The sequence below is a fragment of the Mus caroli genome, unplaced genomic scaffold, assembly GCF_978045245.1.
Source record: "Mus caroli unplaced genomic scaffold, Mus_caroli_1 scaffold_2, whole genome shotgun sequence".
NCBI lineage: Eukaryota > Metazoa > Chordata > Mammalia > Rodentia > Muridae > Mus > Mus caroli.
This window is the reverse complement of record NW_028227257.1, coordinates 31,827,770-31,852,729: the sequence shown is the minus strand read 5'-3', so window position 1 is coordinate 31,852,729 and position 24,960 is coordinate 31,827,770. Positions and strand designations below refer to the sequence as shown.

At 44.1% G+C, this 24,960-nt stretch overlaps 1 pseudogene; it reads right to left on the bottom strand.

The window, feature by feature from the left end:
* Window positions 1–24,154: 24,154 nt before the first annotated feature.
* Window positions 24,155–24,646, bottom strand: LOC110290411 (cofilin-1 pseudogene; annotated as a pseudogene).
* Window positions 24,647–24,960: the final 314 nt, after the last annotated feature.

The window sequence follows — 24,960 nt, the reverse complement described above, 5'->3', positions numbered from 1 at the left end:
TCTGCCTGCAGAAACCAGGACTGTCTTATAAAAATTGAAATTTTCAGTTTCTTTTCTCTTTAGCTTCTAGGTGTTAAAAAGTGTCATTTGAACGTGTTGTCTTATGCCTTTGAGGCAGAGGCAGGAGGATCTCAGAGAAGACTAGGTTGACCTAGTCTATAGAGTGAGTTTCAAGACAGCCGGGCTACATAGAGAAACCTTGTCTCCCCAAACAAAACAAACCTGAAAACAACAGAATATGTCATTTATATTGTTAGTTACCAAGACCAAGACTAAGGTAAGCCTAGATTTTGGAGTGGAGGGTCTTGCAGGCGTTTTTATGTGGACAGTCTTTCTTGGTTCTGAAAATGTGACTAGGATGTAGGGATACAGTCCCAAACTCTCGGAGATGGAGAAAATAGGAAATAGTTGGCCCAAATCCAGGTGTCCAGAATTTCGTGTGGTAGAAAAAGAGTACTAGAGGTGGCATAGAGGGTGTAGAAGAAGAGTACATAGAAGTGGCAGGTACTGAGGTGCTTTGAGCATGGAAGCCTGAATGAGGATCAGATTGGAGGGTAAAGAAAGAGGTCAGCATCCTTTTGGACTGAAGACGCAGCATCATCAGTGCCCTTTGCTGCCGAAACGCACATAGTATGGACAGATAAGGTATTAATATGCCATCTGAAGCAATGCAGAGCATGAGTCCCTCAAAGGCAAGGCCTGTTTTCCCGCTGAAGGTGAATCTGACATGTTTACCTAGTGAACACAGGGAACCCAGAGAGATCAGATCCTCCAGCATCTTCCCCAGGACCCCACAAGGATGACCGCAGACTTGAAAAAGAGGGGTGCACATGTGGTTTATAGATGCAGCTATTTTTCAAAATTAAAGCAAAAAATGCAGGCACCCAACTGCCCCCCCCAAGAGAGACACAGAGAAACACAGAAAGACAGTCCCACTCCCCACCAGAGAGAGAGAGAGAGAGAGAGAGAGAGAGAGAGAGAGAGAGAGAGAGAGAGAGAGAGAGAGCGTGAGCGAGCTCCATCCCCAGAGAGAGAAAGGCAGACAGAGACAGAGACAGCCTTCTAGTTCTGTCTAGAGATCTTACATGTCGAAGTACAGTACACGCGCTCGCACACACACACAAGGACAGTTCTCTCAGGAAGTGAAACTCAAGATATCAACATTCCGGTTTATTCTGTCAGTCGGTCTGTCCCTCTGTGTCTGTCAGTTGGTCTATTCCACCACCCCTCTCTGTTAAATGCCAGGGTGTTTGTTTGTAAGCTTGTGGGCTGCACAACTGATTGTGCTCCCAGCTGAAATTTGGTCCCAGAAATTATTGCACGTGTAAAATTAGTTACCAAGCTCTGGGAGAGTGTGTCCGCGGAGCAAAGCATGCTTCTCTCAGATCTGAGAATTCCTACCGTCTCCTCAGACACTGTACGTGCTCAGATCTCGGGGATAGCTGGGAGCGCTAACATCCAACTTCCACAGTGACAGGGCGCCCCCTGTCGGCCGCGAGGATTTCGGGGTCAACCCCAGTCCGGTCTTTTAGCTTTTGGAATACTAATCGCGCGCCAACTCCTGTCCCTGGGAACCTTCTTCTGGCCCCATCTCCACCCGAGTGCACCACGTGGAAGTCCCTGAAATTGTGAACAAGGCCAAACCCGCGTCTACTCTCCTAGCTCCGAGAAAGGGTGGGTCTGCGCATGACGCCACCTGGAACATTGAAGTAGTGGTGTCAGCGACCATCCCAGCACCACTGGCCCCTGGCATTCAGTGACCAGCCGGGGAGCGGGGCGCTCGTAGATTTCCCAGCGAGCGGAAACATTCTGGCAGCCCGGGGTCTCTCCCTAGGCCTCCAGCTTTGCAGGCTCTCGCTCTCGTTGGCGCGTACGCTGGTCCTCCCCGGAGCCGCCGTGATTTCTAAAGGTTTATTCAGAGCCCTGGCACCAGAACTTCAAGCTGGAATGCTGCAAACTGCCCCAGGTGCCTCTCTCCAGGAAAAAGTTCTCGGGAGCTCCCGCTGCACACAGATGTAGCTCTGATCCCGGACAGTCTAAACCTCACCTGGGGCCGAGCCATACAAAGCGTTCCTTTGCCTGCTCCCTCCCTTTCGTCCTTTCTTCAGTCCAGCACCGCAGCGACAGTGTAAAGCCTCTTTACAAATGACCACTGGTCTCCTAGGTTTGTTTGTTTTTTATTCTAGAAGTAGCGCTGGCGGCAATAGGGGCCCCTCTGATTTGGCCTCAAATATTGGCTATCTCTGCTGTCGCTGGAGAGAGACTGAGATCCAGTGTCCCTTAGCAAAACTGCTCCCCAGAGTTTCTGTCAATGAAACTAGCTGAAGAGCACATCAATAAACAGAACTCAGTTTCCCTACTTAACGCTGTGCAATTCTCTAGTTGAATCCAAAATCTCAATGCAGAATATAGTATGTCAAAGGTAACACTTCATTTTTTGTGGGTGTGGTGTTGTTTCTGAAATGTATTTATTTATTTTTAATTTAATTTTATTTTTAATTTATTTTTTACACTCCATATTCCATTGCCCACTCTCCCCACCCACCCTCTGACTGCTCCACATCCCACACCCCCTTCCCACCCCAGCCCGTCTCCATGTGGATGCCCCCACCCCCTACCCCACATGACTTCTAAACTGGGGCCTCCAGTCTCTTGAGGGTTAGATGCATCATCTCTGAATGAACACAAGACCCGATGTCCTCTACTGTATATGTGTTGGGGGCCTCATATTAGCTGGTGTGTGCTGCCTGTTTGGTGGTCCAGTGTTGGAGAGATTCCGGGGATCCAGGGTAATTGAGACTGCTGGTCCTCCTATAGGATCACCCTTCTCCTCAGCTTCTTCCAGCCTTCCCTAATTCAACAACAGGGTTCAGCTACTTCTGTCCATTGGTTGGGTGCAAATATCTGCATCTGACTCTTTCAGCTGCTTGTTGGGTCTTTCAGAGGGTTCTGAAATTTATTTTTTAAAACCAGAACCCGCCCCAGGGTTTGTCTGTCTAGCATTTGTGCACACCCTCAAATACTCCTGTGCTTGTGTGTGTCTCTGTGTGTGTGTGTGTGTTTTGAGAGAATCGAAACTCTTGTCCATGGGGAGTACTAACACATCACCATAGGATATTTACATGTGGGAATGAAGGAAAGAGTTAATAGGCTGCATGCGTTTGTAAAAACACAGAAAAATGCCTATAAAAGTGAGGTGGGAAACAAAAGTAAGATTTTAATTTTAATAAGCCATGTTGTCTCTTGTGGCAGGATTTATGGGAAAGAAGGAACAGGTATGAAATAATTGTAAGATGAGTATGATCCTGTGACTGGATTGGGGATGTAACTCCGTGGGAGAGTGTGCTTTGTGTGAGCATGGCCTTGCTTTCATTTTCTTCCATCAAAACCAAAACCAAAACCAAATCAAAACCAAAATAAAACTGGATTTCGTTTGGGTGGTAGAACTATGTCTTCAGTGTATACTTTTCTGCAGTACAGCAACACTATTTTGTATATTGTTTATGTTCCATCCTCTTTTATTATGTTATGGATACCTAACACAGCAAGGTTATTAACTCTCATGTTAAGGATATCTTTAAAAAATAATTTGTATAGATAGTCACCCACTTCTCATTCTGGAACAATGAAAAAAGCCATCATTCAAACTGATTCTGATTTTGCTAAAACTGGGTTTCTTTTTCTTGTTGGTATCAGCCTATGGACTCTGCCCTTCTGAGAGAGGAAATGCAGAGCTATTGATGGCAATCACAGGGGGCATTCCCAGCAGGGTTCCACTGCAGAGCAGGGGACAGAAGACAAGGTTCAGCTGAATTCAGCACACGCCCCCCCCCCCCAATTTAATGCATTGTAGAGCTTGTTTGGAAGTCTGGGTTTTAGTTATGAAGGTTTGTCATTTATAGGCTGTCCTAGAAATTGAGAAACGCAATTGCAGACTCCTCTCTCATCTGCTTTGCTCAATACAGATGGCCAGTGTTCTGCCCACTTGGGTTGAGAAGTTGAGGAATATTTCTGAGAAATGCTTAACATCCTGTCCACAATTCTTGCACTTTTAGCATGTTTCTGGTATGTGAAGCACTTATAGCAGAATTAAAATAATTGCAAGAGATGAAAATAAAAGATGACAACTCGTGGTAGCAATAACAACAGAGAAGTGTGAGGAGGAAAGTCTCTGCTGAGGGATGCTTAAAGTAGACACACCTACATCTGCGACCCTGGGAGCTTCTATATTCATTTGCATGCTGTTCTTGGGAGAAATAACTGATATTCCTGCCAACCAGATAAATGGTGAACTTCATGAAAGATAGCAGTCCAGAGAAGCCACTCACAGACTCTGAGCATTTCTTTTCTCTGTGTTACTTGGGTAGCAGATTTGGAGGGAATTCCATTGGATCTGCGGAACCACTGACCACCTGTGGAGTAAGCAAATGTCTTACCAATATATAAGAAGCAGTGAGGCATTGAGCAATGTGGAGAGCTGGCACAAGGCAGCAAGGCCTGGGGTTCAAATGTGAGGCTTGGGCAGTGGTCTTAGCTTCTTAGTTTCCATTTCAAAGTCAACCAGGGGCTTGATATAAACACAGAATAGCTCCATACAATTTGTTTCAATATTAACAGTGACAATGGAGGTGGGGTTATATATCCTTACCCATTTGGCAAATCTATTTCTGATGGTATATATACAGGGAATGCCATGTTTATAGAGGTGACCAATCCTGATTCCTTTGTTTACTCCCCTTCTCTCTCCTATCAGAAATTCCAACCTCTTACTATTTTCATGTTTCTTTCCAACAGTGATCCTAGAACTTTCAAGCAGGGAAAAAAATCTACATTCCTCCATTCAAAACTAGTCCTTCAGTGGGAAAAATATAGATTAAAATCCAAGGTGATGGGTTCTACCCATTTTGACCAAAATCAGTAGGACCAGCAGGAAAAACAAGGGCTCAGTTCTCCTGTAGAGAATGCAATAGCAGATCAGATCTCACACCAACTGGCAACACAAAGAGCACTGCCATCTCCAAGTCTGCCCCCTCACCATAGATCCATGGAACAGATGCTACATTACTGGCTACTGATGTTTATTAGGGTGTTGGGTGTTTTTTTTGGGGGGGGGAGGTTGTTTGTTCTTGTGAGGTTTTTGTTACTGTATAGTTCTTTGGTTATGGTGGTCAAGGAGGTGGTGCTATGGGCTGTTGTGCATGTACTCTACCATTGAGGACTCCTCGCCTTGAATTCTGGCTTGAGGTAGGATGAGGTAGGGGTGGTATTGGCTTGGAAATCTTGTCAGGTCTAACACATGCTGTTTGTTTGTTTGTTTGTTTGTTTGTTTGTTTTTCCTTCCTTCAAGACAGGGTCTCTTAGCCTTGGCTGTTCTGAAACTATACTATATGATCTAGGCTGACCTTGAACTCAGAAATCTGCCTACCTCTGCCTCCCAAGTGCTAGGATTAAAGGTGAAGATGAAACTGCACATATGTGTACAGATGTGCACATATGCTACATATGTGCCGGTGTGAGGACTTAGCTCCAGCCCATGTATACTCTTTGGTTGATGGTTCAGTCTCTGGCTGCAATGTGAGAGGATTGTGCCTAGACCTGCAGAGACTTGCTTTGCCAGATTGTGTTGGTTGGGGGGGGGGCTCCCCCTTCTCAGAGGAAAAGAGGAGGTGGGATGGAGGAAGAGCTGTGTGAGGAAGGGACTGGGATGGGTGTGTGTGTGCTGCGATCGGGGATGTAAAGTGAATAAACAAATAAGTTAAGGAAAGAAAGGATTTGTGACCCATGTGTCTATATTAGCTGTTTCAGTTGGACTTGTCAAAATAATTCCAACCTTCTCATGAAAGCTACTAAGGGGTCTCAGTACCCTACTGGCACTGAGCTAATTAACCAGGGTTGGGACGCACATACCCCTTAACCTTTTATGTGCACAGGAATCCCCTGGGGATCTTGTTAAAATGCAGATTTTGCTTCAGCAGGTAGATTTTGCATTCCTTCCAGATGGGCAGAGCTGCCGGTCCTCTGGCCACAGGTGGTCTCAGCCAATGGGACCATTTATCTCACTATTCCTACTGTCAGACCTGAGCAGGTGGTGATGGAGATGTCACACTAAAATGAGAACTGGAGGCCCCTCTTCAATTTCTGCCAGGCCTCTGGTACCTGCACTCCTGCCTTTCTATGAGCCTCCCTCCCTTCACTGCCACGACTGAGGGCTGCAGGCCACCATAGGACCAGGGACTGTGGCCATAGCTCCTAGGCATCCAGGCTCCTGCAGCAAGTGTTGCAAAGCAAAGCTCCCCCGCAGTGCATTGTTAGCTCGCCCACAGCCCACTACCACCTGGGAGTGTTTCCCGGAGACAGGGACCTCCCTGGTTGACCGGAGAGGCTGGGCTCTATGGCAATTATCAGTTCACAACACTGATAGGTCATTTCCAAGTATGGAGAAAGAGCAAAAGCAAAGCCTCCGCAGAGAGACCCCTTTATCTTATTGCTCTGTAAGGAAGATGCCTAGGGAATCCAGGTGGGTCCTGGGTGGCGGTCTGACCCTGAGCCCAGGTCAAAAGCTCTAATCCTCATCTGAATATACGGTTAAGAACCAAAATACAAGGATCAAAAGGATGAGAAAGTGACCAGACAAAGCCTGTTTTTTAGGTTTTCAGTGAAGTTTGCCTCTTCACCCTGGAAGAATCCCAGGCCTCTTTTGAAGGCCTGGGACTATGAATGCTCTTCACGATGATATTGGCACTGCTAGGCAATGTGTGAGAAAAGAGCTGAGAACCACTTCGACTGAATTCCTAGACTTCACGGTGAATTCCCATCGACCTTGGCATACCGTTCAAATATTTTCTAACATGTACAACAAGAGAGACTAGTTTATGAATTAAATCTGAAGTCTCAGAGGTGAGAAAAATGGAAGGTGTCAGCCCGCTGTTGACTTTTATCGAGCTGCGGTATGCTATCCCTGATAGCGGTAACACTATCTTTCCATTGTGAAAATTTGAATGAAGCATTCCCTCTGGAAAGAGTGCCTTCCATGTGTCAGAACCTCCATAAGGGGAGCAAAACACCTTTCTGTGGGCAGATTCTTATTTATACAATGCTTTTATATGCACGAGGAGGACTAATGCAAACTAAGGAGGAGTTTAAAACAGTGACTTCATCTGTAGAGTTGGATTAGGGTTAATAAAGCCAGGAAATCTATGTTGAAGATATTTAGAGGTGGAACTCGGCAGGAAATGTAAACTTATTTATAAGCAGTCTTTTTCATGTCCGATTATTACATCACTCAGGAGGACATTTCTCTTGGTCTGAGGGGGGCCTGACTGGTCACACAGATGTTAGAGGGGAAGCGAGATGTAAGTCCTGGGTCATATCCATCAGAGAAGGTTCTGTGGCAATGTCTATGCTTTCAAAATCCCCAGGGTTTAGCTACACCTTTTAAATGGGAAACATGCATTCATCCTTCCAAATCTCCAAGTCAGGTGCTAAATGGATGCTCATTGTAGAGTACCCCTGGCTGGCCTGGTGGGAGTCTAAGACTGGGCGCCTATGCCTCATAGTCAGACCAACACGACTTTATTCTTTGTCATCTTTCATTCTTTCCTCTCCTGGCATGTTAAATTTGGAAATAAATTCTTTTCATCATTTTCATTCCCGTATTCCTCCTCTCAAACACTAAGGCTCTTTCTAGGAAGCTGTATCGTCATGCACTGTTTTAAAGAATGATATAAATGTTTACAAAATCAGAGAAAGATCAGTATTTTATTTTACACTATTTTTAAAAGTATATTATATGCTATATATAACTAGACATAATAAATACATTATATAATATAAACTACAGGTTATCACATATAAGATATGTAATGAATCTATACAATATATTATTTATTATAATAATTACTATATAATATATTATTTACTTATTATTATTGTTGTTACTTATTTTATATTTGGTGCTCTGGATGGAACCACAAGGCTTGTGCATACCAGACAAGTTCAGTGCTGTTAAGCTCTGCTCCCATAACCATTTTGTAATGAAATGTTAAATAGTCACAGAAAATGATTAATTTGATTTTAGGAATAACAAACTCTGTCACTACATAGCAAAATTCTGAAGTTTACATGCCAAAGTGTCAACCCTGACAGGCCCAGAAGTTTAGCCTTGGGAAGAATGGGGGAGAGCTCACACTATTTATTTTATGTCTGGCCACTTTCTCTACTTGCATCTTCTGTTTTGTAAACAAAATCAGAGAAATGTGACCTGTGCCCCTGATTAGCTACTATTCGCACATACGTATTTCTGGTCTTAATTAATCAAAACCTACCCTGAAGAGTCTTGCTTCAGTGAAAATGAACAAGCCTTTCTCTGGAGAAACATTATTTCTATTTTTAGGACCAGAAACCAGATCAGAAGCATACAGGCTGAGAAAAGTTAGGTGGGGAAAAATGAACAGGAGTTAGTAAGTCTGACCCACTTTTAGAAAGGAGAAGTGGATGGCTGGGACAGCTTAAAGAACCAGGAGCCTTGGCTCTCATTGTCTGTGGTTCTCAGGAAGCAAGGCAATTGAAGTGCAGGCTCTATGTGATGTCAGTTAATTAATATTTATGACTGCAGAGTGAGGGCTTTGGGGCCTCTCCATCTTCCCATTTCATGCTGCATGGTGGGAGAGCCTTCCAGTAATAACAGCTTGAATTTGACAGTGGCTCTTCTCATTGTTTTTTTTTTGTTGTTGTTGTTGTTGTTTGTTTTGTTTGTTTGTTTGTGTGTGTGTGTGCGTATGCACATTTGCTAGTGCATGTGAATATTTTTGTTGCCTTTGTTGTTGAATATCTGGAGGAAAATTTTTATTCCTCCACTACCCCTGCCCTCTAAGCAGAAGAAAGACAAAGAGCAAGGTATGAGCACAGTGTTAGCTTTGGAGATAGCTGTATGGCTCAGTTGAGTGTTTCTGGCTAGAACTCGTGTCTGTAGATATTCATTCTTTGGAACAGAGTTGGTGAGATAATATGCCTTCCCAAGATGAGGCATACAGGTGGAAAGTTGGTTCTGTGTGCTAGTAAGTGATGGATGGAATACATGCATCCTGGAATGCATCCAGGACAGATGCATACAATTGTGATATACAAACACATTCTTTACTTGTGTGCACTAGCTTATGTTGGATAGAACCAGCTTACAACAAATTCTAGACCAGTGCTTTTCAAACTTCCGTTGATGAAACTTCTCTTGATTATCTACGTTTTGCGTTGTGACAGCAAATTGTTTCACTAGACTTAATAAACATAAGGGAAAGAAAGATGGGATACATGTTGCTATTGGTATTATGTGGCAAAGACACGTAGTCTTAAATATATCTATTTCTGTTATAAATGTATGTTTGCATCAGAATTTGAAATCCATTTCCTTATTGGGGGTGTGATCCTTAAAGCCTAAGAAACTCCATACACTGAGAGGTGAGAGTGCATTAGTTCTTCTTGCAAAGACGCTTCATGTTTTTCATTTATAAGACAAATAATGGTAGAAGCCATTGATGCCGGTAAAGATGGAATGAAGATAAGGTTCACAACACAGCTTAGTTCATTGTCTGACATATTGAGAACTCACGGATGACATGTTTTCTCTCCTATACAAGATCTCTACATGTGGCACGGAGCTAAAATACACTATATTCTACAATTTGTTCAACAAGAACTAAAACAACCTCATTTGATCAAAATGCCACTACCTATTTGAAAAGAGTCTCATTGTGGATAACATAAAAGCTGTGCTGAGGGCTGGTGGAATGGCTCAGTGGGTAAGAGCACCCGACTGCTCTTCCGAAGGTCGAGAGTTCAAATCCCAGCAACCACATGGTGGCTTACAACCATCCACAACGAGATCTGGCGCCCTCTTCTGGAGTGTCTGAAGACAACTACAGTGTACTTATATATAATAAATAAATAAATCTTAAAAAAAAAAAAAAAAAAAAGCTGTGCTGAGACCTGGGCTGAAGACAGCTTCAGGATTAGCAAAGAAGTTATGAGGTAGCCCCGATCTTCAATTCCATTGCTTTCCTTATCTGAAGACAACTACAGAGTACTTATATATAATAAATAAATAAATCTTAAAAAAAAAAAAAAAAAAAAAGCTGTGCTGAGACCTGGGCTGAAGACAGCTTCAGGATTAGCAAAGAAGTTATGAGGTAGCCCCGATCTTCAATTCCATTGCTTTCCTTATGATTGAAGTTTAAATTCAACATTTTTTTTCTGACAGTAGCTTTCAACCCCCTCCTCTTTCCCACTCTTTCTAAAATTTTCACTGTGTTGTACAGTGCCTTCTTGCTATTCCTGAGGTCATATGGTCTTAGAATACCAGGTGTCTGAATGTTTTAGCAGCGCCTCTTCTCAGTCTTTGCCTGTTTGCAACTCTCCCATATAGCCAACAACCTTTAAGGGATGCTTTTTAGAGGGCATGAATCTGCAAGAAACCTCCTTCATCCACCTTTCTAGAAGGCCCTTCAGCTACCAGAGTCACCTGACTTTATTTCTCATGTCAAGTGCTTCAGAGCAGCCTTAGAAGCCTGCTTTGAGATCAAAACTTTTTGAAGATTCACCCATCAGATAATGAGGAAGCTGAGGCAGGAGGATGCTGACCAGCCTTGGTTGCATATAGAGACACTATTTCAAACAAACAAACAAACATGAATACAGAGACACATAATACATAATACATGATCTTGTATTTAAAATTGCACTACAGCATGCATGACCCATAGCTCTTTTTACATCATACAATTAACATACAATTAACATCTCTGTCAAGATCTCAGGGGTGGAGAATGAGGGGAGGGACCATGAGCACATGGTTTACCAAGGCAGGACTTCTACCTCTATCCTAAGGTGGTGAGGAGAGTCAGACAGCCAAGCAACCCAACCCCTGGACAGGGAGCCCTTTTGAGTAAAGTCCCACTGGGAAGAGCTCAGACTGATCCCAAGGGGGTTTCTGGATAGTATCTGAGGCTCAAATTACTCATCATTGGTAAAAGACCTTTGTGGGGTCAAAGGCCTTACCTGTGCCAGACACTTGGAACTAAGAGACTCTAACAAGTGCAATCTCTGATGAAGAATCACAGCAAGCACTTGCTCTATACCACACAGAAGCTCTGTACTGAATGGTCCCCATCTCTTTCAATAGTAGCCCCAACCTTAGCTTTCATTTGAAGGCATATCTGTCTGTGTTGCTGTAGTAACTCAGGCCACATTCATCACTCGTGAAATAGCTGTGTACCTAACGAAGACTTATGAGTACCACAAATATAATCAAAGAGGTCACTGAGCTGGGAGTGGATGAGAAAGAAAAATAATTGCCATGTGATGGCAGATCACAGTAACAAGGTCATGCATCCCTTAGATAACAGTTCAGAATTACCAGTCCTGGGTTGGGAGGGTTAGGTACCTCTTGCCTGAGGGCTGATAAGAAAACTAGCCTCTAAAGGAAGGGAAAGTTTGCCAGTCTGAAAGGGAAGGACTAAGGACCCTTCATGTGGAGGAAAATGTCTGTTCAAAGGCAATGAAAGCAACTCAGTTCTAGGTGCTGAAGAAAGAGCTTTTTGGGAATGCTGGCTAACTTATAGGAAACTAGAGGGACACTCAGAGAAGCCTGTGCTTAGAGGCTTTGGTTTTTCTTCTTGAATGCTGAAATTATCATCAGAGGAGATAAGCCAGGACAGATATGGAAAGACTCTTTCTTAGCAGCATGGGGCGGGGGAGGAAAATTGGATCCTAAGTTAGACAGAAGGTAAATCACTGCCTGGGAACACGGAGGAACTACTGTACAAGCAACCCTTCCATGAGGATGACAGACTACAAGCTACCTTCAGCTCTTAGCCCCTCCAGAATCATCTCAGTTCCAGAGGCGAAGTCCTGGTTTGTCCTGGGTGACCCACACCCAATTCTGAACTCTGAGCTCATGCAGAGGTTTGATCACCTCAACCCAGCTCAGAAAACCACATAAATACACTTCATGTTAAACTCTAACTTACAGGTCACCATGTAGGACAATGCTAATTCAAATAGAGAAGGTGAGTTTCTAGATGGAACACTCTCCCAGGCTTCCCCTGGGCACAAACAGAGACAGTCTGACTCTAAATGAAGTTGACCTCTGTTGTAGGTTAGGGGCTCTAACTGTCTCTCCTAAAAATTCCAAACCCTCAGAGACAGAAAAACATAAAGAAATGAAAATGTGAAACTGGAAGCCAAAGGTGCATATTAGTCTTGGCTTCTTCAGAAGTGCACAGTTACATAAGGATTCATTCAAATGTAAGCAGGGTTATTGGCTCAAGAAAGTCTAGACAGGAAGCACATGAGGTAGGATGTATGAAGAAAGAAAAGGCCCAGCACCAAGCAGGAGATCACTATGGACAACTGAGGCTAAATTATGCGTGGGCCTCTGGGATACAGAGGACAGTAGGCTCCTGAGTTGTCCCTACTAAGGAAGAAGGAGCATAAGTAAGGGCATATGGGCTCCTGTGGTCACTGACAACTGATTCCCAGGGTCTTACTTTCCTAGAGATTTCTGGTGATGAGTGAGTAGGATAAAAGCCATAATCAGACAATACCCTTGACCGCAGAAAATATGGGGGACTTCTTCCTTTTTCCTAAATCCCAGTATCTCCATTTCCTGATGGAAAGGGCTTAGAAAGCCTGGGTTTCTTAATCACAAGACAAAGATCATATCTGTCTTTCAGTTGCAAGGTTTAAATGTGGCTTTGTTCTGGTTCTTGAATAATAGCTCTAAGGATGGCTAGTATGCTGGAGGGAGACAAGCAGGCATACACTGATGATACCAATATCGTCATGGACATGGGGGTCTCAGAATTGTATTCTTTAAGTGTGTGGAGGCCCTCAACACCCTCCAACTACTTCCAGGTGCAACCAAACTTCCACACTGAAAATTTTAAACTGATGGATCATGAATCACCCTCAGCCACCAAAAATTTTTCTACTAACTACCTCTAGGTATATTAAAGCAAGTTTTCCAGAGAGCTTAGGAGCCCAGAAATAATCTTCCTCAAATGTTAAAGGAGTGTGGATGGTAAGGCCAGAGCCCACTTGGCCGTCATCAGCAGGAAGCAGAGAGGAGATCACCACTTGTCCTCAGAGATGCTGCTGAGCCATGAATTCCTTCACTGACTGGTGACAGAAAAGCCTACCCTAAGCAAAAACCTTTTAGGACTATGCATTTCCAATGCTCATTGGTGCGAGAAGGCTGAAGGTAAGGCTTCTAGATTTTTCTAGACCTTGCTTCTAGATTTCTGGCGAGGTGATTAGTCTGATGTGAATGAGAACTAATGATCAAATCTCCATAGAAATCCTGGGTCTGCTTCCCAAACACTGAAGGACAGAAAGGACAATAGTCTGAGGGAATGGATGGAAACAGACCACAGAGAAAGCAGTCACAAATCTGATCTAAGCACACTTGTGCAAAATACCAGGACTGAGAGTTCTCACCTTGTGTGACCAGGAACACCCCATTTCCAGGGCCATTTCCACAAAGCTCTGGTGGAATTTCTCCCTTCCTTGCAAAAAGTCTCACTTCCTAGTCTCTGATTTACTTTTTACTCTAAGCCTTTGATTAGATCCCCATGAGGCTAATGAGACCTTAAGTCAGTCAGAAGACCTTTCAGAATGTTCTCTCACTCTCTACCTCCCTCACTTCCTCCCTCTCCCCCACCCCTCTCATATTACTATCCTGTCAGCCTTTCCTATAAGTGAGTTTTATTTCTTAGACATTGATCACTGTAACTTTTAAAAACTCAATCACACCGGAAGGGCTGCTTCCCTGAGTTCATTGAGGATGGTGTTGGGTAAGTAGAGTCTTAACTTTGTCCTCTAGTTGAAACACACACACACACACACACACACACACACACACACACTTGCCATGTTTTAGGCATTAAGATCAGAGCACAAAAAGAAGGGTCTGAGCCTTTGATTTTTATTCTATTCCATTCTGAGTCCAGCAGCGTTGAAGGGATTTGCGTGTTTAAAGCCACATTCAGACTGACTCACATAATGAAATCTCTAGGGGCCTATACGGGGAAATTGCTATTCATTTTGATGGCTGAGGTCTGTGCAAGGCCTGTCTTCTCTGATAGCACTGATTAGAACCTCCCCTCACCACCCCCAGCACCCAGCAACAGCCAATCCAAAAAATGTCAGAATCAGGCCTCCATCTTGGCTGGATTTGGGAAGTGAGACAGGGAAAATGGACTGCTTGAAGATTATAGTAACAGGTAGGCAGGTGGACATGTGCAGATGCTGACAGGTGATGAGGTTGGTGTCTTCTCTTAAGCATGGTCAGGAGTCACCTTTGTTTCTAAGGTGAAAAAAAGATCTTCCAATTTTATGTAACTGGCCAGTGTTAGTTCAAGTGAGAAAAATGTGCTGGAAAACGAATTGGGAATGGAACCTCTCACTGCCAGAATCATGCAAAATGTACTGTGGTCAGTATTGTACCTACAGTGCATCTGGGCACCTCTGAGAGCTGTGGTGGAGCTTATTTAAAAATTTTACCAGAAAAGGTCAAGGCACGGCAGTAATTAATGTTGAAATCACTGTGAGAAGGACCTGGCTGAGGAAACTCAGCTTTCCTTTAACTTAGTTGAGCTTATCTGCACCACCATCCCCCTGAAACTGTGTCAATATGGTGGGTTGGACCCTCTCTGCTAGGCAATACCTTTGATGTCTGGAGAGCTTTGCCTCTCTGTCCCCAAAGGCCCTTCATCAGCCCTTTGTCAGACATTCCTTCCTTTAGGACTCTGTCAGTAAATGCCCCTCCCTGGCTTATCATATAGCCTAACAGGTGGTTTAAACCAAAGGTGTTCATGGGTGAAGACAATTGGTGAGTGATTGATTACATACAAATCTTGTATAGGTACCACTGCTGGTCTACACTTGATAATCCAACCACAATTTTAGAGTTGATGGGGGAGGTTCTCTCCAGGCCACGCCTGTTCCTAGGAAACTATTGGCAAATGCTAGCTGCTGCGAGAAGGGAGACTCATTCTCTGTTGTTGTTGCTTATTTGTTCGTTTTCCTTCCAGACAGGGTCTCACTATATAGCTTTGGCTGTCCTAGAACTCACTATGTAGACCAGGGTGGTCTTGAACTCATAAATATCCATCTGCTTTTGCCTCACAAGGACCAGAATTAAATGTATGCTACCACATCTAGTCTCTTCCTTTTCTTTTTCTTTCTTTTCCTCATTAATTAATTTATTCACTTTATATACCCATCCCTGCCCGTTTCCCGTCACCCCTCACCCAGTCCCTCCTTCCGCTTTCTCCCCCTTTCCTCTGACAGGACGAATGGCTCTCTGGGTGTCCTCCTACCCTGGCATCAAGTCTCTGCAGGGCTAGGAACATCCTTTCCCACTGAGGCAGACAAGACAGGTTAGGGGAACAGGATCCACAGATAACAACTTTAGGGATAGCCTCCGCTCCAGTTGTTGAAGACCAAGCTGCACATCTGCTATATATGGGACAGAGGGGCTAGATCCAGCCTGTGTATGCTCTTTGGTTGGTAGTTCAGTCTCTGAGAGGCCCGAAAGTTTCTGGTTAGTTGACTCTGTTGGTCTTCCTGGGGAGTTCCTATGTGCTCCATCCAATGTTTTGCTGTGTGTCTCTGCATCTGTTTCAGTCAGCTGCTTTCACGAGATTTATTTATTTTAAATTTTGTATTGTTATTGTGTGTATGTATGATGGATGTGTGGATGGTACAGTCCACGTGTGGAGCTCAGAGAAACACTATGTGACGTCTGTAGTCCCCTTTTACTTTCCTGTGGCTTTGGAGCTGAAACTCCGGCCATTAGGTTTGTGTGACAAATGCTTTACCATCTGGTCCATCTTGAATGTCCTTTCACAGGATTTAGAAGAGTTCTGATCTTTACCACAGGCTATGTGGTGCCTAAGAAATTCTCTTGGGTGGGAGTTAGGAAAAGTTGCTATCCAGGGGGCCTCCCATCCTTTAGCCCCCTCCAGAGAGCGAAAAGTAGCCGGGCATAGATTTATGTTCAGAATAGTTAACATTTCCACCAGTGGAAACTCGATGTATAAACTACGTGCTTCTTTTTATTTTTATTTTTAATTGTGTGTGTGTTTTTGTATAATATGCACACAAATGTATGCAGATACACATATATGTATAAGCTAAAGGACAATCTCAGATGTCATTTCTCAGTTGCCATTTACTTTTCTTTATGAGACAGGCTTTCTCACTGGCCTGGAACTCACCAAGTAGACTAGGTTGTCTGGTCAGCAAGTCCAGGGAGCTGCCTGTCTCTACCTTCCCAGCCCTGATGTACTGGCTAGTTTTGTGTGTCAACTTGACACAGGCGGGAGTTATCACAGATAAAGGAGCGTCAGTTGGAGAAATGCCTCCATGAGATCCACCTGTAAGGCATTTTCTCAATTAGTGATCAAGGCGGGGAGGTTCCCTTGTGGGTGGTGCCATCTTTGGGCTGGTAGTCTTGGTCCTATAAGAGAGCAGGCTGAGCAAGCCAGGGGAAGCAAGCCAGTAAAGAACATCCCTCCATGGCCTCTGCATCAGCTCCTGCTTCCTGACCTGTTTGAGTCCCAGTCTTGACTTCCTTTGGTGATGAACAGCAATGTGGAAGAGTAAGCTGAATAAACCCTTTCCTCCCCAAGTGCTTCTTGGTCATGTTTGTGCAGGAATAGAAACCCTAACTAAGACAGCTGGGATTACACTCATGTGCCACCAGGATTAGCTTTTTCTTATGTGGGTTCTGGAGATTGAACTAAGGTCCTTGTGCTTAAAAGGAAAGCACATTACTATCCAAGCCATCTCCCCAGCCTCTGGCCATCTTCTAAGCCATCATTGTTATCCACACCACCACTTGGGGAGCCACCAATGTTTCCAGTTAATGCCTTAAAGGGCAATCTTGTTCTCCCACACTCGGTGAGTGGGGTGTCCAGGTTACACAAAAGACTAATTGTCGAACTCAAGGCAATCACTTCTGAATTTGTACTGATTATTTTTAAAACAAGAAAACCAGCATTATATAACTTTCATCCTCAAGAGCTTGAAAAGACATTGGAAACAGACTTGAATAGTTCAGGTTTGTTCCAGTTCTGCACTTAGAAGTTGGACAACACTACACCAGTTGGTTGATGTCACTGAGTCTTAGGAAGTTTTAAAGCAAGGCAAGGTTGAGAGTCCATAGGAATGAGGTGATGGGTGGGTATAAGCTTTGCCTAGCTATGGCTTCCAACAAGCAGGTGTTCATGGACATAGGGAGCTGCAAGCTGGAAGCTTGGTGAGCTTATACCATAAACCAGTGAACCTGTTTGAAAGTGCAGAGTGGGCTTAGATCCTCTCTGGGCTTTGGTGTTTAGAAAGACATTCCTTAACCAGGAATGAATGCTTATTATTGAGATATTAGATCAGTGTCTTCTTTGGCTTACATATACCATCCTCTTTTCCACTATGAGCATAAACCCATGAGGGAAAGATTAGAAGTTGTCCCAGATCAGTTATTTAGTATGCACGAAATTGTTTAAAAAAAATTGTAGCTCAGTATGACAATGGTAGACCATTTATGATCAGCTTCTCAGAGATGCTAGTCTGTTAGTCAAGGGAGCATCCCTTGATCAACAAGAAACAAAAACAAAATAGACATTGACCTAGGTTAGATTAGCCTCAGCCCATGTCTGTGGGGGGCTGTTTTGGTTATTTATTGATGCAGAAAGGCTCAGCCCACTGTGCCCAGTATCATCCCTATATCCTGAGCTGTATAAGATACCTAAGCTTGAGCTTGTGTAGGAGGGACTGGGAGAGCCTACCTCTAGTTTTCTGCTTTGAATCCCTGCCCCTACTTTCATTTATGATGAATTGTGACTTTCTAGTGAAGGCTCAAATAAACCATTTTTTTGTTTTGGTTATCACAGCAATGGAACTAAACAAGGATAACCTGAACCCTGAATCCATCAATTGTTATAAAAAGAACAGCTACACACACACACACACACACACACACACACACACACACACTTCTCTGAAATTGTTTACCATCCGCCCATACCACTGCTCAGCACTGGCCTTGCCAGGGTCTTTGACTGCTGTGTGTATTCTCCTTCCTGAGTATTTGTAGACTATTGACCTGGATCAGGATTCAAGACATTCACACACTTGGTTGGCCTTCACCATCAGGCTCAACCACATTCACCTTTGGTCTCTGACATGGGGTTACCACCAAATATTTGCCCCAACAGGTCCTTTTACTCCTAATCCTGAAAACCCACATAAGATAGGAGCAGAGGAAGGAAAGGAAGAGAATATGTATGGATGTGACCTGGTTCTTTAATAGCCACGAACACATATTCATTTATCCAATACATGGCAGTTTGGGAAGCAGGTCAGAAACATCAACAGTGCTGGATTGAAATCTGAGCACAGTGGTGTACACCTGTAACCCTAGCATTTGAGAGTGGAAACAAGAAGGCCACTACTTAAAGTAGTTGATCACCACACTAGAAACACCATGAATACACAAAGCAAGAGTATACTGAGAATGAGGAGAAAAGAGAGCACTGGGAGATTCCAGATTCAAGGCAGTAAGACCAGTGGTCTAAGGAGGGCTTATAATCTAGAAATTTAATTTCCTTCTCTTCCTTACTATCTGTAGAAAATGGAGCAGGTATCTACCCTTAGTCTGACACCCACCTTTGAGGTGCTACATGTAGAGTTGGGAAGAGTGAAAAGCTGAATGAAGGTCATTGGTTTCACTAGGATGGCTGAAAGGGAATCATTGGTAACCCTTAGGATCAAGACAAATAGTGCTATCAGGAGTAGGAAATGAGTAGGCCCATGGAGGAGACACAATAATGAGAGACAATGGACCTACTTGCTATTATCAGGTTCATCACAGCAGGATGCAGTGACAGGCTAACTGAATTGGCAGGAAAACATTTTATCTTCTCACTAGCTGGTAGTTTTAGAACTTAGATACTGACTATCCTCAATGAGGAACAAGAGCTAAATTATCTTGGGCTGGCTGGGTAGGGCCTTTGATACGGTGTATGCCCCATTCTAATCCCTTAAGATAGACCCACACCAGCCTTGTTTGTCCTGTTCACACACATCTGCAAGCATCCTGCTTCATCTGTCATGAACTTTCTGTTTTCACCAATTCCCTCTGGCCTTTCCAACTTTCTTTGTTTCCTCTTTCCTGCCTCCTTTTTTCCCTCCCTCTCTCCCTCCACTCCTTTTGTTTTCCTTATACTTAAAAAGAAAAGAAAAGAGAAAGGAGAGAAGGGAGGGAGGGAGGAAGAAAGGAAGGAAGGGAGGAAGGAAGGAAGAAAGGAAGGAAGGAAGGAAGGAAGGAAGGAAGGAAGGAAGGAAGGAAGGAAGGAAGGAAGGAAGGAAGGTGCTAGCAGACACCTACAATCCTGGTGCTTGAGAGAAGAAAGGAGGATTGTGAGTTTGGGACCACTCTGGGCTACAAAGCAAGTTCAGGTTCAAGGCTAATTTGAGATTTGTAACAATACTCTGCTCCAAGAAACCAAGCCTAGGCGTGTAAAGTGCTTCCTAGCATAAGTAAAACCTGGTGTGATTACTAGCATTACTACACACACATGTGTTTGTGTATGCTCACACATACCCATGCACGCATCCATTTGTATACACACAAACATACACATATACATATATATATGCATATATTGGTATATCTGCATGCGTGCACACACACACACACACACACACACACACACACACCATACACAGAATGAAATGTATCTTATCATAGATATTGGCACTGCAAATTAACATTCTGAAATGACGGTGTAGCATGATGGAGCTCTAGCAGGAGCTGTCTCGGGCAGGAGGCTTAAAGAGGGCTTCCTCCTTCAGGGGGCCGTTCTCACGTGGCCTTTTTTTTGGAGTGTGTACTTGGGTAGATATTTTCCCTCTCTCTGTTCATATCAGGCGGCTAAGCCTGTCAAATGAGGATCATACCCTCAGGGTCTCATTTAGCCTTGTTTACCTCCTAAAAGTCTCCTGTCCAAACATAGTCACATCAGAGGTTAGAGCTTAAGTCCAAATTGGGTTTTGAGACATGATGGACATCCAAGAAGCGCTATGAGAAAACTCAGATGTCAGTGAGGACAATCCTTACTTATTTCTTAATCCCTGCTGAAGTTTACTTTCTCCAGGAGTAATTGTCTTAGCTAGCACAGCCCTGCCCTTGATGTTCATTCAGAAGAGGGCTTTGCCCAGGGCCTCTAGCTCTGGCAGGTATTTTGTGTCTTAGGTTTGACCCCTATAAGTGTGACCTCAGCCTCTGGCCACAGTGTTCAGAAGCACGCTCTTCCCCTAAGCAGGGCTGCAGGGGCCTGGGGAGACAGGGGCTGTGCTCTTCTGAGAAGCAGAAAGGATTATGAGAAACTTCTAATAGTAGCTTGATCCCATTTGCAACCTTGAAAGAGCCCAACTGCACAGCAGGAAGATGGGCTAAACAGGACTCGATACTTACTGGGCCTCTAGATCAAACCAGTTCAAAAGCTCTTCCATTTCTGAAGCTCAGTCACGTGTGATCTTTCCGATTAAGGCTAGGTCTGGTTAGATAAAAAGTCATCGAGTGCAACCTCAAGCCCCAGAGGAGTGCTTCTTACAATGTGTGTACCTATCAAAGTTCCCGCAGTCTAGCCGGCATCTAAAATGGTAATACTAGCCCTTCCAACTGTTGTCTAATGAAACTTCCCATTTGTCAATCACCTCCCCTCTAAAAGGTTCAAGGCTTAGAGCAAAGCCACATTTGTCTTGGGAAAATATCTGACAGTGTTGCAGAGGATGACTAGGAAGGGAACAAGCTTTGGGGGATCGAATTTGCATTTGCAAAATGATTTGCAACCAGACCTGACAGGTATCATTTCACGGAAACCAAGAAGTGGCTTTTGAATATCTGGATCATTTTCTCCCAGCATCCAAATCTGTAGTGAAATCAGCTTCCTAGCTGTCTACAGTAGATCCTCAGAAGAGCCTCCCCAAGACCTGATGGGAGAAGATGTAGCGGCGGCGACAGTCTGAGTGAGCAGGCTTACCTTGACTCCACAAGGGCTCACAGCCCAAGAAGTTCCTCAATTTGGGTGTCCCATACTGCAGCTACCTTTGCTGGTTGCCAAAGCCTGTTCCGCCACCCTAAATGACTCGGACTCTGTGGCAAAGGCGTTCAGCTGGGTTGGGAATGGCCACCCCCTCCTCCCATTTCTTCATTCAGGATTTCTCACCTTCAAAGGACACTTTGTGTTTCCTAGGTCTCCCTCCCCTGCTTGTATGAATCCGAAATGAATCTGAACTAAAAGTACTCGTTGAGTGGTTATGTTCCCAACCATAATTTGCAGTCAAGGTATGAATATTTTATACTCAAAGAGCCACTGAAGATTTGTAAAAAGGTTTTTTAAAAATAAAACACGAATACACTCATTTTTGTTGGCACAGGAAGACTATAGCCGGGGAAAACAAAAATACAGGACAAGCCTTCACTCATGAATCTTTACAGAATGAATCTGGATTTGTGTTTGGGGATGATCAGGATTGGCTGTGGTGGGGACAGAGTGTCCTTTGGAGAAGAGAAATACCCGGAAGGCGGAGAGCTGGGGAAACAAAAACAAAAGCCACCCAAACACCCCCCAACTTGCTTCACACCCACCGACAGTCCAGAAGAGCCCTTTCAGTAGGTCTCTCCATGCACTGGCAGAAATGAGGTGTCGGGCTGGGAGGCCAGGATTCAGATGCCTGTGGGTTCCTTTCACTGTAAAAATAGATTTAAAAAATAATCCAGTCTTTGGCAAAGTCTTGCCCCAGCGGGAGAGACCTGAGTAGCTCCTTTGCTGTCCCTGTATGTTTTTCTTACCGTGAGTCAACAGTTTTGTGAATTCACAGGCTACTTCAAAGCTACTGCACACGGTCGGAACAGAAAAGTAATGCATGCTAATTAAACGTTTCCTCCCCCTTCTATAAATCTGTGAGGTTTGTTCCCTTCAATCCATTGGTTTAAATGAGAAGAACTTGTTGAGGTGTTCTTACTGGGTGGAGCCTCTACTAGAAAGCGAAAGGAAAGGGCTATTCTTTCGCCTTCAAGTGTGACCACTCTCAGGTGACAGTTGCCTGAGAAGTGCAAGTGCTTCCTGAGGACATCTGTAGAAGGACTTGCAGGTCCTATGTAGTCTTTCTGATATTGAGATCCATCATACCCTGGGAGATGCGTCCACTGCACTTGACACAGGCTGCTGCTCTTATGAAGATGAATCTTATTACCGGCAATGAGACTTTTGAGAGTAAAAGGAAGTCTTTAAAGGTTGTTGAGGTGGCTGACAAGATGCCAGCAAGGCCTGACAGGCTGCTCTCAAGCTGCCTACATAGCTGAGACTGACTTTGAACTCCTGATCTTCCTGCCTCCACCTCTCATGTACCAATGTCATTCTGTATGTCTATGTGCTACCTTGAATCCCAGATCCTTGAAGGTCGTATGAATTCAGATGGATACACAACCCAACAACAACATGACCAGCTATTCTTTTATTATTCAATGGGTACAGATTAAAATTTGTCAGTGAGTGATGCTAGCCAATGTGAGTCTAAAATTGTCACCTTGTACACTGTGCATGGGATAAAACTTGTACAGCCTTAGGTGGATTCTATTCCGTCCCACAAGTCTAACTGTAGATATAGATATTCTATATCTACAGAAATGAGCAGAATCACCGATCACACCTATTGTCAGCACGAAAACATTAAAATAACAACTGGTCTGTGCTAATCCATAGGAGACTGATGCCACTGAGTGTGACACACAACAGAATAGTGTGCAGGAGTGTGCAAGGATGGGCTGACTGGAATGTTAGGATTTGGCATGATATCCAAAACTTGATGCTAAGAAAAACAGCATCTTACAGAACTATAGATATAAGTCAAGCTAGCATGTATTAAAAAGACACATATGCAGGAAGAAAAATACATTAAATTTGTAATAGTTAAAATCTATATCTATACATATTACATTTATGTGGGGTGTGTGTGTGTGTGTGTTTGTGCATGTAACAGTGTGAATGTGGAAGTCAGAGACTAACTTTTGAGGTTCTCTCTTTCCACCATATGGGTCCCAGGGATTGAATTCAAGCTGTCTGGCTTAGTGACAAATACCTTTACCCATCAAGCTGTCTTGAAGGCCCATGGCCTATAATCTTTCAGGAGTGGGTCTGAGGGTCTGAAGAGAGGTGTGTGTGGAGGATTTACAGTTTTATATTCTCATTACTTTGGTTTTTGAAAAATGGCATATTGATGCGTTATTTTATGACAGTCATGCTTTTTTATGAGCAAAACCTCCCATCTCGTATCATGACTGTGTATTTTTTTAATTAATCTGAATTACTTCTTGTTTACCACCTGGTACTCCTGTTCTCTCCTCAGTTTCCCTTGACTATGGACCAAGTCTTACCGATCTTCTCAGGTCTTCTCATGACAAGAAAGGTGTCAAGTAACACTGTGCAAATTCTCCATTGTGTACCCAACTTCTCAGCCACTCCTGGGGGATTTTCACCTGGTTCTTTATCTGCATATTTGAATCCCTCATCAACCTTCACCAATGCCATTTTGTTGTTATTGTTGTTTTTGTTTTTAAATTGAAGGTCTCTTATTGGTCCTGTTTCCATGAGTGGCCAAGATCAAGGGAAAAGGGAGGGCAACCAGCTGGTGCAGGGTCTGTCATTTCCACATTTCATTTACACACAGAACTAAACAGACAAGCACAGAGTCACTATTGTGGTTAGAAGTTGGCAGCCTGGGATGGGGAGTGATGAGGAGTAGGGGTGTCGTTAAAAATACAGGCTCCCCACAAACTGGATGCCTAGGACGGGACTTGGTCTGCTTCAACCCAAGAGGAATCAGAAGATCAAAAAGTTTGGAAAGGCTGGTCAGGGATGGAGGGAGAAGAATGGTCCAGGGTTTGGAAGGGATGTTTGGCAACTGGGGTGAAGGTTAGCCCTTCCCCTGCTTGGATGCCCTCAGCACCTCCAGTCTGGCAGGAAAGGGGCAGCTTGCAACACACAAGAGCAGGTCTGGGGTTGCTAGATGCTCCAGGCAGGGGGCTAGAGGTAGCTCACAAAGGCTTGCTCTCCAGGGAAATGATGGAGCTGCTTTCTAGTTTTTCTGTCAGGGTGCAGTGGTCTGTGATCTCATTGTAGCAGTTAGCTTATAATTCATGCTTGATTCCTGTCAGCTTCTTTTTGGTGGCATCCTTGGAGCTGGCATAGATCATTTTGCTCTTAGGGGGTACACTCTCAGGAGCCTAGAAGATGACCACCAGGTCCTCCTTCTTGCTCTCCTTGGTCTCATAGGTTGCATCATAGAGTGCATAGCGGCAGTCCTTGTCTGGCAGCATCTTGACAAAAGTGGTGTAGGGGTCATCCACAGCCTGGCCCACATCTCCTACCAGGATCTCCTTGCTCTCCTCCAGGATGATGTTCTTCTTGTCCTCACTCAGGCAAAAGAGCACTGCCTTCTTCACTTCTTCTGCCATTGAAGACTTGTGAACTTTCATGTCATTGAACACCTTGATGACCCCATCAGAGACAGCCACACCAGAGGCCATGTTTCTAAAAATGAAAGGGAGACCATAAGAGCTACTGAAGAACTGAGCTGCCACAATGGCTGCTGGGATCCGACTGAACCCAATGCCATTATTTTTATTCCATTTTACTTTGCAACAAGCTATGACAAATGTAGTGGCTTGTAGCATGCATATGTGGTCCAGCTTGCTATAGTCATAGGATGAATTCAAGGCTCCAGGGACAGATTTCATTGGAGGGCTCCATTACAGAGGGAGCTGCATCCAGTCTCCTGGGATTGTTGACCAAATATGACTTTTTTTGTCTCCTGGTTTAAGAGTCTCAGTTTCTAGCTGGC